Consider the following 17,177-nt stretch of genomic DNA (forward strand, 5'->3'; position numbering starts at 1 on the left):
CGCGCATAGTTTTGAATGTTATTTCCGAATCTCTCCTTTAACATGTCTGAAGGGGACACTGTATTACATAAAACGTGAATTAACTTCTTCAAACGTGTTAACAGTGAGCCTTTACCTTGGGATTACACACCAGGTTCAAACGCATTGATTGGACTAATGTATCCGCAGGCGACCTAAGACTCACCGTTTCAACGGTGTCAGTAGTGCTCAACAGAAAAGAATGCATACAGAAATATATTGTATACTGGCCATGGGCTTTGGTTTTGCACAGAGCCGTAACTAAGCATTTAGCTACCGGGGCATGCAAATATATATATATATATATATATATATATATATATATATATATATATATATATATATATATATATATATATATATATATATAAAAATTGCATGGGCCTCCGGTTGAAGCAAACGGAGGTGGATGGAAAGACTCCATATCGCAGCTACAGGGGCATGCAAGACTCCATATCTCAGCTACAGGGAAATGAAATGTTATTTTTTTTTTCTTTTTTTCTTTTATTTTGGATGTTAGGAGTTAGGATGGTATTTACTCCCGCATAGTTTTGAATGTTATTTCCGAATCTCTCCTTTAACAAGTCTGAAGGGGACACTGTATTAATTAAAACGTGAATTAACGTCTTCAAACGTGTTAACAGTGAGCCTTTACCTTGGGATTACACACCAGGTTCAGACGCATTGATTGGACTAATGTATCCGCAGGCGACATAAAACTCACTGTTTCAACGGTGTCAGTAGTGCTCAACAGAAAAGAATGCATACAGAAAAATATTGTATACTGGCCATGGGCCTTGGTTTTGCCCAGAACCGTAACTAAGCATTTAGCTACCGGGGCATGCAAATATATATATATATATATATATATATATATATATATATATATATATATATATATATATATATAAAAATTGCATGCGCCTCCGGTTGAAGCAACCGGAGGTGGATGGAAAGACTCCATATCGCAGCTACCGAGGCAAAAAATGTTATTGTTTTTTCTTTTTTTCTTTTTTTTGGGATGTTAGGATAGTATTTACTCGCGCATAATTTTGAATGTTTTTTTCCGAATCTCTCCTTTAACATGTCTGAAGGGGACACTGTATTGCATAAAACGTGAATTAACGTCTTCAAAAATGTTAACAGTGAGCAGTTACCTTGGGATTACATCCCAGGTTCAGCCGCATTGATTGGACTAATGTATATATATATATATATATATATATATATATATATATATATATATATATATATATATATATATATATATAAATTGCATGCGCCTCCGTTTGAAGCAAACGGAGGTGGATGGAAAGACTCCATATCGCAGCTACAGGGTCATGCAAGACTCCATATCACAGCTACAGGGAAATGAAATGTTATTTTTTTTTCTTTTTTTCTTTTTTTTTTTGGATGTTAGGAGTTAGGATGGTATTTACTCATAAAACATGAATTAACGTCTTCAAACCTGTTAACAGTTAGCAGTTACCTTGGGATTACACCCCAGGTTCAGACGCATTGATTGGACTAATGTATATATAAATATATAAATTGAATGCGCCTCCGGTTGAAGCAAACGGAGGTGGATGGAAAGACTCCATATCGCAGCTTCAGGGGCATGCAAGACTCCATATCGCAGCTACCGGGGTATAAAATGTTATTTTTTTTTTCTTTTTTTCTTTTTTTTTTTGGGATGTTAGGAGTTAGGATGGTATTTACTCACGCATAGTTTTGAATGTTATTTCCGAATCTCTCCTTTAACATGTCTGAAGGGGACACTCTATTAAATAAAACGTGAATTAACGTCTTCAAACGTGTTAACAGTGAGCCGTTACCTTGGGATTACACATCAGGTTCAAACGGATTGATTGTACTAATGTATACGCAGGCGACCTAAAACTCACCGTTTCAACGGTGTCAGTAGTGCTCAACAGAAAAGAATGCATACAGAAAAATATTGTATACTGGCCATGGGCCTTGGTTTTGCCCAGAACCGTAACTAAGCATTTAGCTACCGGGGCATGCAAATATATATATATATATATATATATATATATATATATATATATATATATATATATATATATATATAAAAATTGCATGCGCCTCCGGTTGAAGCAACCGGAGGTGGATGGAAAGACTCCATATCGCAGCTACCGAGGCAAAAAATGTTATTGTTTTTTCTTTTTTTCTTTTTTTTGGGATGTTAGGATAGTATTTACTCGCGCATAATTTTGAATGTTTTTTTCCGAATCTCTCCTTTAACATGTCTGAAGGGGACACTGTATTGCATAAAACGTGAATTAACGTCTTCAAAAATGTTAACAGTGAGCAGTTACCTTGGGATTACATCCCAGGTTCAGCCGCATTGATTGGACTAATGTATATATATATATATATATATATATATATATATATATATATATATATATATATATATATATATATATATATATATAAATATATATAAATTGCATGCGCCTCCGTTTGAAGCAAACGGAGGTGGATGGAAAGACTCCATATCGCAGCTACAGGGTCATGCAAGACTCCATATCACAGCTACAGGGAAATGAAATGTTATTTTTTTTTCTTTTTTTCTTTTTTTTTTTTGGATGTTAGGAGTTAGGATGGTATTTACTCATAAAACATGAATTAACGTCTTCAAACCTGTTAACAGTTAGCAGTTACCTTGGGATTACACCCCAGGTTCAGACGCATTGATTGGACTAATGTATATATAAATATATAAATTGAATGCGCCTCCGGTTGAAGCAAACGGAGGTGGATGGAAAGACTCCATATCGCAGCTTCAGGGGCATGCAAGACTCCATATCGCAGCTACCGGGGTATAAAATGTTATTTATTTTTTCTTTTTTTCTTTTTTTTTTTGGGATGTTAGGAGTTAGGATGGTATTTACTCACGCATAGTTTTGAATGTTATTTCCGAATCTCTCCTTTAACATGTCTGAAGGGGACACTCTATTAAATAAAACGTGAATTAACGTCTTCAAACGTGTTAACAGTGAGCCGTTACCTTGGGATTACACATCAGGTTCAAACGGATTGATTGTACTAATGTATACGCAGGCGACCTAAAACTCACCGTTTCAACGGTGTCAGTAGTGCTCAACAGAAAAGAATGCATACAGAAAAATATTGTATACTGGCCATGGGCTTTGGTTTTGCACAGAGCCGTAACTAAGCATTTAGCTACCGGGGCATGCATATATATATATATATATATATATATATATATATATATATATATATATATATATATATATATAAATTGCATGCGCCTCCGGTTGAAGCAAACGGAGGTGGATGGAAAGACTCCATATCGCAGCTACAGGGGCATAAAAGGTTATTTTTTTTTCTTTTATATATATATATATATATATATATATATATATATATATATATATATATATATATATATATATATAAATTGCATGCGCCTCCGGTTGAAGCAAACGGAGGTGGATGGAAAGACTCCATATCGCAGCTACAGGGGCATGCACGACTCCATATCGCAGCTAACGGGGCATAATTTTTTTTTTTTTTCTTTTTTTTTTGGGGGATGTTAGGAGTTAGGATGGTATTTACTCGCGCATAGTTTTGAATGTTATTTCCGAATCTCTCCTTTAACATGTCTGAAGGGGACACTGTATTACTTAAAACGTGAGTTAACATCTTCAAACCTGTTAACAGTGAGCAATTACCTTGGGATTACACCCCATGTTCAGACGCATTGATTGGACTAATGTATCCGCAGGCGACCTAATACTCACCATTTCAACGGTGTCAGTAGTGCTCAACAGAAAAGAATGCATACAGAAAAATATTGTATACTGGCCATGGGCTTTGGTTTTGCCCAGAGCCGTAACTAAGCATATAGCTACCAGAGCCGTAACTAAGCATTTAGCTACCGGGGCATGCAAATATATATATATATATATATATATATATATATATATATATATATATATATATATATATATATATATATAAATTGCATGCGCCTCCGGATGAAGCAAACGGAGGTGGATGGAAAGACTCCATATCGCAGCTACAGGGGCATGCAAGGCTCCATATCGCAGCTACCGGTGCATAAAATGTTATTTATTTTTTATTTTTTGGGGGATATTAGGAGTTAGGATGGTATTTACTCGGGCATAGTTTTGAATGTTATTTCCGAATCTCTCCTTTAACATGCCTGAAGGGGACACTGTATTATATAAAACGTGAAGTAACGTCTTCAAACGTGTTAACAGTGAGCAGTTACCTTGGGATTACACACCAGGTTCAGACGCATTGATTGGACTAATGTATCCGCAGGCGACCTAAGACTCACCGTTTCAACGGTGTCAGTAGTGCTCAACAGAAAATAATGCATACAGAAAAATATTGTATACTGGCCATGGGCCTTGGTTTTGCCCAGAGCCGTAACTAAGCATTTAGCTACCGGGGCATGCAAATATATATATATATATATATATATATATATATATATATATATATATATATATATATATATATATTAATTGCATGCGCCTCCGGTTGAAGCAAACGAGGTGGATGGAAAGACTCCATATCGCAGCTACATGGGCATGCAAGACTCCACATCGCAGCTACCGCGGCATAAAATGTTTTTTTTTAAAGAGTTGAGTTACGCCTTAAATATGAATTTTGAATATCTTCTTCTGTTAAGTTGTATTATATAACGTTTTTTTTTAAGTGTAGCTATCATTTCAAATTTTAGTGATGCTTAATCTCTACCTTTGTCTTGTTTTGTTGTTCCAACGTATATTTTAATTATTCACTTTATGTGCAGCATAGTATTTATGCTGTACTGTGTGTGCAAGTTGTTCACAGTGATCCACAACATTCAGTTACACATAATTTATAATTGATTTGCTGTTAAAAATGATAATACATAATATAATAAACTTACCTGGCATGTCAGCTGAAGTTATGCTAATGTCCTATGTCTTAAGCAGATATTGGTAACAGAATAACAAGGTTGGTTACTCTAAACTAAATTATTAATTTACCAGCTGGTAAGACTACTGTAGTTATTATTATTTCTTAGCAGACGCCCTTATCCAGGGCGACTTACAATTGTTACAAGATATCACATTATTTTTACATACAATTACCCATTTATATAGTTGTTTTTGTTTTTTTACTGGAGCAATCTAGGTAAAGTACCTTGCTCAAGGGTAAATCAGCAGTGTCCCCCACTGGGGATTGAACCCACAACCCTCCGGGTAAGAGTCCAGATCCCTAACCACTACTCCACACTACTGCCCCTAGTTAAAACACAGAGGCCTGGAAGGCAGGTTTACATTGGGTGTTTATAATGGGCACATGCCTGGCAGGCTGGTTTATTATAGGCACATGCCTGGCAGGCTGGTTTATAATGGGCACATGCCTGGCAGGCTGGTTTATATTGGGCACATGCCTGGCAGGCTGGTTTATAATGGGCACATGCCTGGCAGGCTGGTTTATATTGGGCACATGCCTGGAAGGATGGTTTATAATGGGCACATGCCTGGCAGGCTGGTTTATATTGGGCACATGCCTGGAAGGCTGGTTTATATTGGGCACATGCCTGGAAGGCTGGTTTATATTGGGCACATGCCTGGCAGGCTGGTTTATATTGGGCACATGCCTGGAAGGCTGGTTTATATTGGGCACATGCCTGGCAGGCTGGTTTATATTGGGCACATGCCTGGAAGGCTGGTTTATATTTGGCACATGCCTGGAAGGCTGGTTTATAATGGGCACGTGTCTGGCAGGCTGGTTTATAATGGTCACGTGCCTGGCAGGCAGGTTTATAATGGTCACGTGCCTGTCAGGCTGGTTTATAATGGGCACGTGCCTGGCAGGCTGGTTTATAATGGGTACGTGCCTGTCAGGCTGGTTTATAATGGGTACGTGCCTGGCAGGCTGGTTTATAATGTGCACGTGCCTGGCAGGCTGGTTTATAATGTGCACGTGCCTGGCAGGCTGGTTTATAATGTGGACATGTCTGGCAGGCTGGTTTATAATGGGCACATGCCTGGCAGGCTGGTTTATAATGGGCACATGCCTGGCAGGCTGGTTTATAAGGGGCACATGGCTGGCAGGCTGGTTTATAAGGGGCACATGGCTGGCAGGCTGATTAAAAAAAATTGTGATTGAAAAAAAAAATATGCTGTAGCTTGCCATTATCATAATTTCATTCTGATATTTTTTTCTCAGAGAAATGCCTCCCAGAAAGCGTAGGAAGTGTACTTCGGTCACTGGTAAGTATGAATTATTGATTGTGAATAAATAATTATATTTTATCAAATTACTGAATAGTTTATGTATAGAGCCACTATCGTAGTTTGTAGAAAATGTTATATGGCCTAATGTGTATGACTATCAGTAAAGTATCTGATTTTTTTTTTTTATCTAACAACTTATAACACTTTAAAATGTACACTCCACAATAATGTTCTCAGGATTGCTGCTCATGGACAGCACTTTGGCGCATACATTTTAAAGTGTATTTCACTCTTACTTGAAGAGACCTTTGAGGTCCTTAACAGTTGTAATTAACCTCTATACTTTGTCCAGTTTTGTGTGCATTCTGTAATTTAAAAATAAAGGCGTGGGCTCATAACAGCACACGTTCAGCTCGATTTTAGTATCTGATTCTTTGCTCTGCTACCAATTATTCTTTTTCTAAAGGAACAGACTTTGAATTTGGAATCAGGTCTATGGGTATATAAAGCTCGATTAAGGGGTTCTTTGAGCTGATATGAATGCATGTCTATAGCATGGCTTCTTGCTCTTTCAATGCGTTTTCTGTAAGCATGCAGCCTTATAATTTTTATTTTATTGCTGGCCATGCTATACTGTCCAAATGCTAGTTGGTGTGCACGTTTTACTACAGCATTCAACTCTGGAGATTCCTTATAATCACTGCTGTCACACCACTCCTTTAAGTCTGAAATCATCTTCTTTACACACAACTGTTTATTGTGTGATTGACAATTTGCTGTGGTATTCACAAAGCAGTCCGTTACCTCTTGGTTAGGGTTCTGTGTACCAATTATCTCAGAAAGTCTTAGACAGACACATATTTCTCCAAGACTATTGGCAAGACAGGTACACTGTTGGTTTTGCACATGTACTACTCCAAAACTACCAGCACAATGTACAATTAAATGTTTTCCATCCCACTCATAGCAATGCTGTTCAGTTAGTGAACTGGCTAATTCTTTTCGAATTCCATCAATATCAATCCCCTGTTCTTTGCACATCATTTTTGCAAACTCAATATGCTTGCAGAAATTACCCCTTTCAGAAACGGCGCATTCACATTTCATGCTAATTAAATCCACAGCATAACATTTTGCTTTATCTGCTTCTGAAGGCACTGTGCAATGGCCACCTGATTTGTAAACAAATTTATTTTGAAGGCCTTTGTTCTTCATACGTAATGCAGATTCTGCAGTATCCTGTGTTTTGGAATCAGAAATCCTCTGAGCACCATGAAGACCTTCCAGATACCTGCACCATATACAAGACAGAATACAATTAGTAGAGCATTATTCTATTATTCACATGCTAAAAAAAGTTATGGGTTGTGTAAATTATATACATGACAAAAATGCATTTACCTGTGGTACACTATCTCCTTTATTATTATTTATTTCTTAGCAGACGCCCTTATCCAGGGCGACTTACAATCGCTCCTTATTTGTACAGATACTGAAATAAATGTACACAACAACTTTATGTTCTAGAAAATTACAAATATAAAGTATAATGTATTTATTTTTTGAAATTCAACACTCATTTGCAACACTAGACCACATAAAAATGCTAGTATTGGAAATGTTACACAAACCTCTAGTAAGTGACCACCTTGCTATTAAGTAGTAGAAGTAGTTCATCAACTCGTCTGTTTGCATAGCCATGAAGAAACTGAAACTTCATGCTGAAAAAAAATCTATGGGAAAAAAAGAAAAGCAAAAGCAATTTTTTATTTTTTTAATTTAGTATCACCAATTTTTTTCCCTTTATCAGCAATTCAACTTGGCTGACCGCAACAACTCCCCGCCTCCTCAGGAGGGATGAGACAAAGCATGCGCCCTCCGATACGAGCACTGTCAAAGCCATATGCTATTTTTCGCACTACAAGCCCACAGCTCCCACCCCCTAGCGAACACATCGTTTGGAGGAGTCGATGCAGCTAGAAATGCCAACGCCCTGAACCTGCAGGCGCCAGGTCAATTGTGCGCCACCCTCTCAGAACTCCTGGCCAAAGATACTGTAGATACTGTGAAATTACTGAACTGCCAGTTTCTCTGTCTGTTTTGACAATCACTTCCTTTGACATCTTTTCAAACTCGGCAGCCTAAAATGAATGAAAATAAATATAAAAAATGTTAACAGAAAGACATGCATACCAAATAATTTTTTTTCAAAAAATACACGTTTGTCAATATACAAATTCTATTAAAAAGATGGGTAGTATAATTATGGTAAATGGATTATCCATGAATAAGCAACAGTATGTCATTATTGTGGTGAGAAGGAAATTAAAAAAACAAACTTTGAACTCATCAATAAAGATCAGCACCTTATGACATTTGCTAACGTGGTAGAAAGAAAGAAAAAGAAACTTACTGTACTGCATTGTTTTAAGGCAATCATAGACCTAATCACTTCATTTTTTGCAGACAGATTTTGACTGCATCCTCCATCACGTCGGACAATCCATCTGTGTACCGCCTTTAAAAAACAAAAAACTAAACGTTGATAATTATCACTGTCTAAGTCTGTGTTAGAAAGTACTATAGCACATGGTCTGTTTTTTGTTTGCTTTCAAAATTGTAACTATTGTACACTGATTTTTTTAAACTTATTGTATATTAGTTTTTTAATTAGTTTTGAATTTGCTATGTATCATGGATTGTGTAAATTACATAACAAAAATGATCATTATAATAAATCAAGTATAATCAAATCTAAGTATGAAGACACATGTAAAATGCAATTGGAATGAACAGTTTTCTGACTCTGCTACTTTGTTTCACTTTTGTTAGATCACATTAAGGAACAATGTTTTCATTTTTTATCAATCAGATTGTCATTCAATTCCCTTCCTGTAACCTTCAGACTTAGGAGATACCACATTTCTACCATAAAATCTTTTTTTTATTTTATAATGCACACAAGTTTGCATTCTGTCATTTTGCCAAAAGCTGGTCTGGGAGGAGGCAGATATTTTTCTGAATATATAAGGCAGGGGTAGACACCCCTGGTCCTGGAGTGCCACAGACCAGTGATTCCCAGCCCTGGTCCTGGAGGACCCCCTAACCTGCTGGTTTTTGTTCCAACCGAGCTTGCAATTACTTAATCAAACTAATAATTTGCCTAATCAGAGCCTTTTAATTCTTTTAAACAGTTGGGGTTCCAAGTTAGGTGTAAAATTGTATAAGGAACTTGAATTCTCCAACTTTTTATAAGTTACATGATTTAAAAAGTCCAGTTTAAACTATTACTTAAATTAAGGGTTCAATTAAGTAATTGAGAGCTCGTTGGAACAAAAACCAGCAGGGTAGGTGGTCCTCCAGGACCAGGGTAGGGAACCACTGCCACAAACACTTCAGTTTTTTGTTTACCCCAAGACCCTTAATAAATTCATTGACTCAATGATTAGCTTAATTTATCAGAATTACCATTTGTTCCAGGGATTTAATAATTGATGATTAAGAGATACCTACAAACTCTGCAGGATTGTGGCACTCCAGGACCAGGGTCGCCTACCCCTGATATAAGGCTTTAAGACCTTGTATGTGAATTCTACATTATGGATATAAATACCCACTCTCAAGTACTTTTATACTAAGTGCAATTGAAATCAGTAGGTTATCTGTAGATATATTTAAGTAATTAGTCATTGAGGGTCGATTGCACTGTACCAGTTAGTCCACTTGATTCATCTAACTAGTGCAGGACTGGCTAACCCTGGTCCTTGAGAGCCACAGGGTCTTCTGGTTTTTGTTTTAACCGAGCCCTTGATAACTTAATTGACATTATTAATTGGTCTTAATTGGTCAAAATTCCCATGGGTGCCAGTTGATTAGTGTTTGATGATTTAGAGAGACCTATAAAACCTGCAGGATTGTGGCTCTCCAGTACCAGGGTTGGCCACCCCTGAACTAGTGGAATGAGGAGGTTTAGTCCATGTGCTTGGACTACAGTTAGTACTGTACACCTCTATTCTGAAAAATTTGCGGCCGCCCCAAAAGGTTAGCATTGAAATTCTGTTCAATATTTTTCAATGCCATTTTACATAATACAACATTCTCGTTTTCTTTGCTGGTGCTGTAAGCTTTGTTAATGTAGTTTTTAATTAGGTGTACCAAATACATCTTTTCCTCTATGGAAAATTTTGGAACTCTTTTAGATGACATTTATTCTACTGAAGGGTTTTTAAACTGTTAAAAGTTTGATGTGACTTATCTTCTGCATTGCTTCTGATATTGGTCCACATGGGCGGTCTAACGTGTTCTGCATGTTCACATCAGCTGAACCAATTCACATGATTAACTATTTGGTTTTGGTACGGTGCAATCGGGTCTAATTTGCAGCATTTGCTAGAATACATTTTTGTCCACTTAGTATGGCATGACACATCTGCAAAGGGAAATATAAAAAGGAAGTAGTACTTAATCTGTCTATCACTTTGTAAATTAAGAGAGCTGCATACAAAGCTGATTGTACCGCTACAAGGCTGCCAAATCGGGAAGCGTGAGATGGGAGGAGTGGTTGATTGCTGCCATACTTGTAGTTTTACTGGATGGGCTGCTAATTTTTTTTAATTTTTTTTTTTAAACAAAATTCTACATAATAAGATAACTATATAAACCAGATTAAACTCGGTTTTAAATTAAACCGTATATTGCCATTATGTTGTTTCAAATATCACATTTTATGTTCATAATAATTTTTATATCAAACGACACATTACCACCCGAAACATTCTACAGTATAAGCTGTAAATTATGCAATCATGAAATACCATTGCCATGTAAGTTACTCATCTTAATCTGTTTATCCTTTGCATTTCATACATAAACTTCAACTATGAATTTTAAAACATATCTTGGCTGAAACTCTCCAACAGCTTCCTGAACTTTTTTCAGACACTGACAAGATGTCGTCACTGGATTCCTCACTCACAATAAAAAATGCTACAGGTATTCCTCGGCCTTGGTTGCTCTTCACTAGCACAGCATAAAATGCAAAACCATACTGAGTTGCGCCCATGTGTAGAATTGTTGCTCACAAATGTAAAAGAAACGTACGCTCCACATCTATTGGCACGAGTTATTGAAGGTGCTCCTGAGGATTTACCTTTTGGTTTATTGGACCTTTCACATTGCCACTGAAAGTGATTTTCCCCTCTTTTTTTGATAGCTACAAATGTGACAGTTCCATTCTCCTTAAGACATGTCAAGTGATTTTGCATAAAATCCTCTCTTGAATCTCGTTTTACAATATGTATCGTTCTCTGCACACGTGCGTCAGACTCCTTGCGCAGAGAGTCTTCAAGTGATGACATCCAGAAACGTTCCATATAATACAACTTAACAGAAGAAGATATTCATATTCATATTTAAGGCGTAACTCAACATATTTTAATGCCTTTGTGTTCATGCGTTCTGCTAAAAACGGTGTATTTTGAGAAGATGAATAAAACATCCCACCTTTTTCATTCCAAATCTGTTCTGCTGCAAAACCTTGTCGCGCAGTTTTCAGTTTGAATGTGAGGGCGTGGAAATAGGCAGCTTTTGCCCTTAGAAGGCGTGTTTCCTTTGTGATGTAACTGAGGAGGCGGGTTTTCGCAGAGAGGTGTTTTATTATCTGCCTAATAGGCACACCTGCCTGCCAGTCGAAGTTAGGGGCAAACTTCTCTCCTGTGTGTATAATTACTGAAATCTATGCATGAAAGGCAACGGCAGCAGCACGGCCGCTCCGATTCCAATCGCCATACCGTCTACACAAACCGTTTGTTCTGACACAAGCCACATAACGTACAATTAGTGGGGCTGAGCAACAAGGCTGTGAAAGTGATACCTCAGAACACCAAGGAAACAAAAAAGCTTTAGATGAGAACAGGGTATTTTAAAAATACACCGGTGGCTGCAAACACGTACTGACAGCACCACGAGTTTGAAAATACATCACAAACGCATGCTTCACTAGTGTGACAAAAATGTTGGTTACTTGGTCCCCGGTCTTAAACAGAAAGTGACCGGAAAAGTACTTCTCACAACTTTGTTCATACAACAAACAGTTAAACCATAGCCGCCAGGCACTACTATATCAATACTTTTTAATGAATACGTCGTTAAAATGTAGTCTATGGTAGGCTTCTAATTTATGTTGGAAAACGTCGTAACAAAGGTATTTTAAACCAATAAAACAGCAGGTAGTCTGACTCCAAAAAGTAAACAGAAAATAAACACAAATAAAAAGGACTTAAAAACAGTTTAAACAAGTCATTTTATCTGAGGTATACATAACGTACAAACGCGGAAAACACTAATACTTAGAAAGGGTAGTTTTTGCTTTGAACGTCAGGCAAGCGTAATTATTTGTAATAGGAACTTACAGATTTAACTGTAGCTTCCCCAGGAACATGATGCAAAAACAGTTTTAATACGATGCTACCTTACAAGCGCTCACTTCTGAAACGCACAGCCACTGACATTGACTTTGTTGTTTGTTTTTCCTACCTTTGATGATCATAAAGGATGTGTCCAGGTGAAAATCAGCGTTTGTCGTGAAAAGTACAATCTGCTGCAGAGAGTGAATAGTAACACTCTCAAGTGGAAGACGTGTTAAACGAACGTGATGTTTCTTGGGTGGCTAAATTATCCAATGGGGGTATTAGGTGTCAGGGGTGTACTATTCATTCATAAGTCATGACAGGGTTTTCTGAGGCAGAGTGGATGAGTAAAAAAAATAGAGCAGCCAGCAAGGTGGGTTTGGTTAGACACCGCCGTGACTCAGAAAAGGGCTGGCGCTGCACTATGCGAATGGAGGGGGGTGCATAGAAAGGAGAGGCCGACCAACAGCAGGAGAGAGAAAGAAAGAAAGATTCTCTTTGTGTGTCTCTGGGGTTTAGGGGGTGCAATATGTTTGGGCTTTTGATTAATAATTAGCCATACTGATAGCGTTTTGCTTAACTAGAGTCTATTTAGGATTAATATTGCTTTTATATTGCGACTCGATCATTTTATATGAATAAAGGTCATTTTAGATTGTATATCGTATATTTTATTTTATTATCGTATAATAATTGTTGAATGTATTATTCATGTACACGGCCGGGATTTTGTAATATTTATACACAACCAATTCATATGACTAAAAGGCAAATTACAGTTTGTAATGGCGTACGCGACTTTAGTGTTCACTTTATTGAAATATACGATGTGCTTATTAATACATGAATTAATGTCCCTTATTGATTCTATGATGGCTGTTGTTTCTAAGTATTAATGAAGTATTACAATCTGTAATTCATATTCATATTCTGTAATTCATATTCACGATTGCTCTCCAGGTGCCTGTGAAGAAGATTTGTTGATGCCCTACACTTTCCCAGCTACCCGTCCATTTCAATGGAATACCTACCCATTGATCATGGTATGGCGCTTTGCATAATGAACTTAGAATTATAAATGTAGTATTGTAATATGAGATGCCTCTATTGTGATGTCACTCACTGAAATACTTAAAGAATCTTTTCATAACGGGACAAGTAGACGCCGTTGTAATCTGTAGCTGTAATCAAAATAAAAAAATAAAAACTTTAGGGAGATCTGCAGTCTATATGGTGTGGCCTTGGCAGAAATGAGTAATACTTTAGACCTACTGCATAATTTTTCAATACTCAATTCACTGGAGACAGAAACCTGGCATGGGTGGAGGCTCCTTACATTTTGGTACTCTGCAATTAGTTGCATCCGTTTTGAAAGCTATGAAAGAAAAGATGTGCCACATTAGCACTGTTTATGAAGTGGAATTGTATGTTGGGAAAATGTGTAGTAAAAAAAAAAATCTCCTTATTAGAAAGTAAGATTGGTCCACTTCCTTGCTATAATGCAAAATCCTTTAACCCTTGTTTGACCTTTGTTTCTGAAACTATGTAGGTAACCCTTCGGCCATTCTTCTCTAGAAAGAGCTGTTAAAATAGAAAAATAGAAACGGTCCATAGAAGGGATCTTTGATACAATATGTGCCCAGAACTGAATACCGTCTCCCTCACAAGTATCAAAATCGGCACCCAGGTCTCAGATCTTTTTGTACGTTGTGCACCCTGTTTATACAAACCAAAACTAAGTACTCAATCTTAAACCATTAATGAGAACACTCCTCTCTATATTAAGACTGCTACTTTTACATTTTCTTTTGTAAAGGTGCATATAACCTGTGGTAAACTCAACAGCACAATTTAAACGATGTCTGGGGCCATGTAAAGAAAAAAAAAAATACTGGTATAATAAATGAATATCAGAAAAAAACAATACCTTTCAATTGGTCATTTAAGATCATTTCACATTTACACAAGACACACTTTTCTATTAAGGTAGAAAAGTAAACACATAAGAAAAATATATTTGCACACACATGTGCTTCTGTGTTGGGAGTACAGAGCATTCAAAAACCTCATGGCTAATTAACATAAAGCTCAATCTTAAAGAGTAACTGTATTCCGAAAAAATATGTCCCCACTTGTTGCTACAACTGTTTAAATAAGGTACCTCTAATTTTTGTTTTCATTGTTAACATCCTGACAACTTTTTACACTTATAACTTTAAAGTCTGTTTCAAAGCTCTTTTAAAAATGGTCGCTCTAGAGCACTGGGGTTTGAGATCTGTCCTCTAAATCACTGCAGGAAGAGCGCTGGCTTTTCTGTTCCGTACCACATCATGGATCGTTATTGCTGTATAACCTGTATGACAATGTGGTTAGTGATCCTAATTCACCATCAGTGCACTAGAACATATATATATATATATATATATATATATATATATATATATATATATATATATATATATATATATATATATATTGTAATGACTTGGTAAGAATGGAAGTGTGAAACAGGCGTTCTTCAAAAGCAGCAATCACTTTTATTTTGCATTAAAGAACAGACTACATACTTCTTAGCAAGACAGGTTACTTCTCCAACTCTCCACTCCTGTCTAGCATGCAAGCTGCCTCTTACAGCCCACAACCCGTACAACATTGTAGGTTAACCACGACCAATCAGTGGCCACTATCAGCCCCACTCCCCCTGGCTCCTGCAAGGTACATATAATGATCCTGCAAGGTTGCACCAATAATCCAGTATAGGAGAACAGTGTCTGCTGCAGGGTAAGCGTTCCTATGCATGGGAAGCACGCTCGCAGACCATGCAACTTTGCTCTGCAAAGCACTTCAAGCACAGACGCATGCACAAAGTCCCAGTGACAGCCTTTTGCTACAATATATATTATTAGTGATTGTATTAGAGGCTCATATATCATCATTTGATCCTCGACTACCTTTATACAGTCTCCTTTTCCAAACATAGATGAAAAAATTATGATTTTAAAATGTTGACTGCATCCGGATATACAACATAAAAGCTTGGCTGTTGAATAATTAACTGGAATGTCATTGAGTAAAACAGAAATATATTGGGGAAAAGAAATACAGACGTTTCAGCAGTTTAATATTAGTTAATGTTTTTTATTAACATTTATTATCAGTAAACTAAAGGGAGATATTAACACTGTTGTAGAACAATCTTTTCTGAATTTGCAGTGGGACAAATTAATAAATGAAGTGTTTCTCCACTGCAGTGTCAGCAAATGTTATTACTGTATTTATATAAACCTTTATAGAAACAAAATAAATATTCTCAGTAGAATAAGATTTTGTTTAACAAATCTAAAACAACACAATGATAATACCAGTATTTGATGTTTATTCAGTTCAAATACCTTACACAAAGGATGCAAAAAAAATGCACACCATTTCATCAAAAAACAAGTTCTGTTATATTATACAGCAGAGAAAATGCCTTGAAAATGGCTCATCTCAGCCAGTTAAAGCATGTTCTGGGTTTCACAGTTTAACCTTGTGAGGAGAGTGACACTGGTAATATATAAGTGCTTGTGCCGTAATACTTTCCTAAAATAATAATTCACTTTGAGAGACTTTGACTATAGTTCAGATTGCCATCACATTATAAAACAGCAATACAAAAATGAACGCCTAAATATTAGAAATGTTCTCGTTAATTCTCCCTATTGTGCAATGATACGTACATAAAAAATCCAATAACATATCATAATATACAAATACAGAATACAAATATGTTCTAAATGTTTTACATGTATGTGTTTAGTCTTTGACCAGGTTATCAACCTGGCAACACCTGAGAAAATAAAGGCAGCTTGTATTGGTTGCCAACAGGCCCTTATACATTGATTCGAGTGCAAAAGACAACCCATTCTTCACAAAAATAATTTATTTTAACACATTTTTCCATTATTCTTATTTTTTATTATAGCTTTTCTCTTCACATTTTTTAGTAAACAAAAAAAGCACAAACAAAATCGTGTTTCGACAGAGTCTTAATCATGAGTAAACTTAATTTGATACAGAGGAACACCCCTTTTTTTTACACTCAATTCTCCACAGGCGATTAATCACCTTTACGTCACAAACCTTCAATTGACAATCAGAACAATCAAAAACAACTGAAATTAATAAGTAATTAGGTACAGAAATGACAACAGAAGGCAGAAGACCATACTTTTTTATATTATTTTAAACACTCAATCTGTACGTTTCATACCACTAAATATTCTTTTACTAAGTTACTTTTTTCTTTTTACTCTGCAACTTGAATAATGAACAGAGGTATATACTGTATACATACAAACATACATTCTACAAAAAATACCCATATTTAAAGTCTTCATTAAGGCCATGTGGTGGAACAGAATTAAAAAAAATATCACAAAAGTTTCCCTTCTCAAGAGTTGTTTGTCAACTGAGCCATCTCTTAAAAGGTGATTAATCACCTGTGGAAAATAAAAAA

General features: G+C 36.4%; 1 long non-coding RNA gene across 4 annotated transcripts; it reads right to left on the bottom strand.

Annotated features, from left to right (window-relative positions):
- Positions 1-6,161: 6,161 nt before the first annotated feature.
- On the bottom strand, positions 6,162-13,090 carry LOC131701811 (uncharacterized). Of its 4 annotated transcripts, XR_009309028.1 has the most exons (4): positions 12,807-13,090; positions 8,686-8,790; positions 7,904-8,005; positions 6,162-7,563 (listed from the first exon to the last, which is right to left on the bottom strand). It is a non-coding gene; the product is annotated as an uncharacterized LOC131701811 (long non-coding RNA). The 4 variants fall into 4 exon arrangements; XR_009309027.1 differs by lacking the exons at positions 6,162-7,563; positions 7,904-8,005 and adding an exon at positions 8,023-8,413; XR_009309029.1 differs by lacking the exons at positions 6,162-7,563; positions 7,904-8,005; positions 12,807-13,090 and adding exons at positions 8,023-8,413; positions 11,422-11,673.
- Positions 13,091-17,177: the final 4,087 nt, after the last annotated feature.

Source organism: Acipenser ruthenus, chromosome 2, assembly GCF_902713425.1.
Source record: "Acipenser ruthenus chromosome 2, fAciRut3.2 maternal haplotype, whole genome shotgun sequence".
Lineage (NCBI taxonomy): Eukaryota > Metazoa > Chordata > Actinopteri > Acipenseriformes > Acipenseridae > Acipenser > Acipenser ruthenus.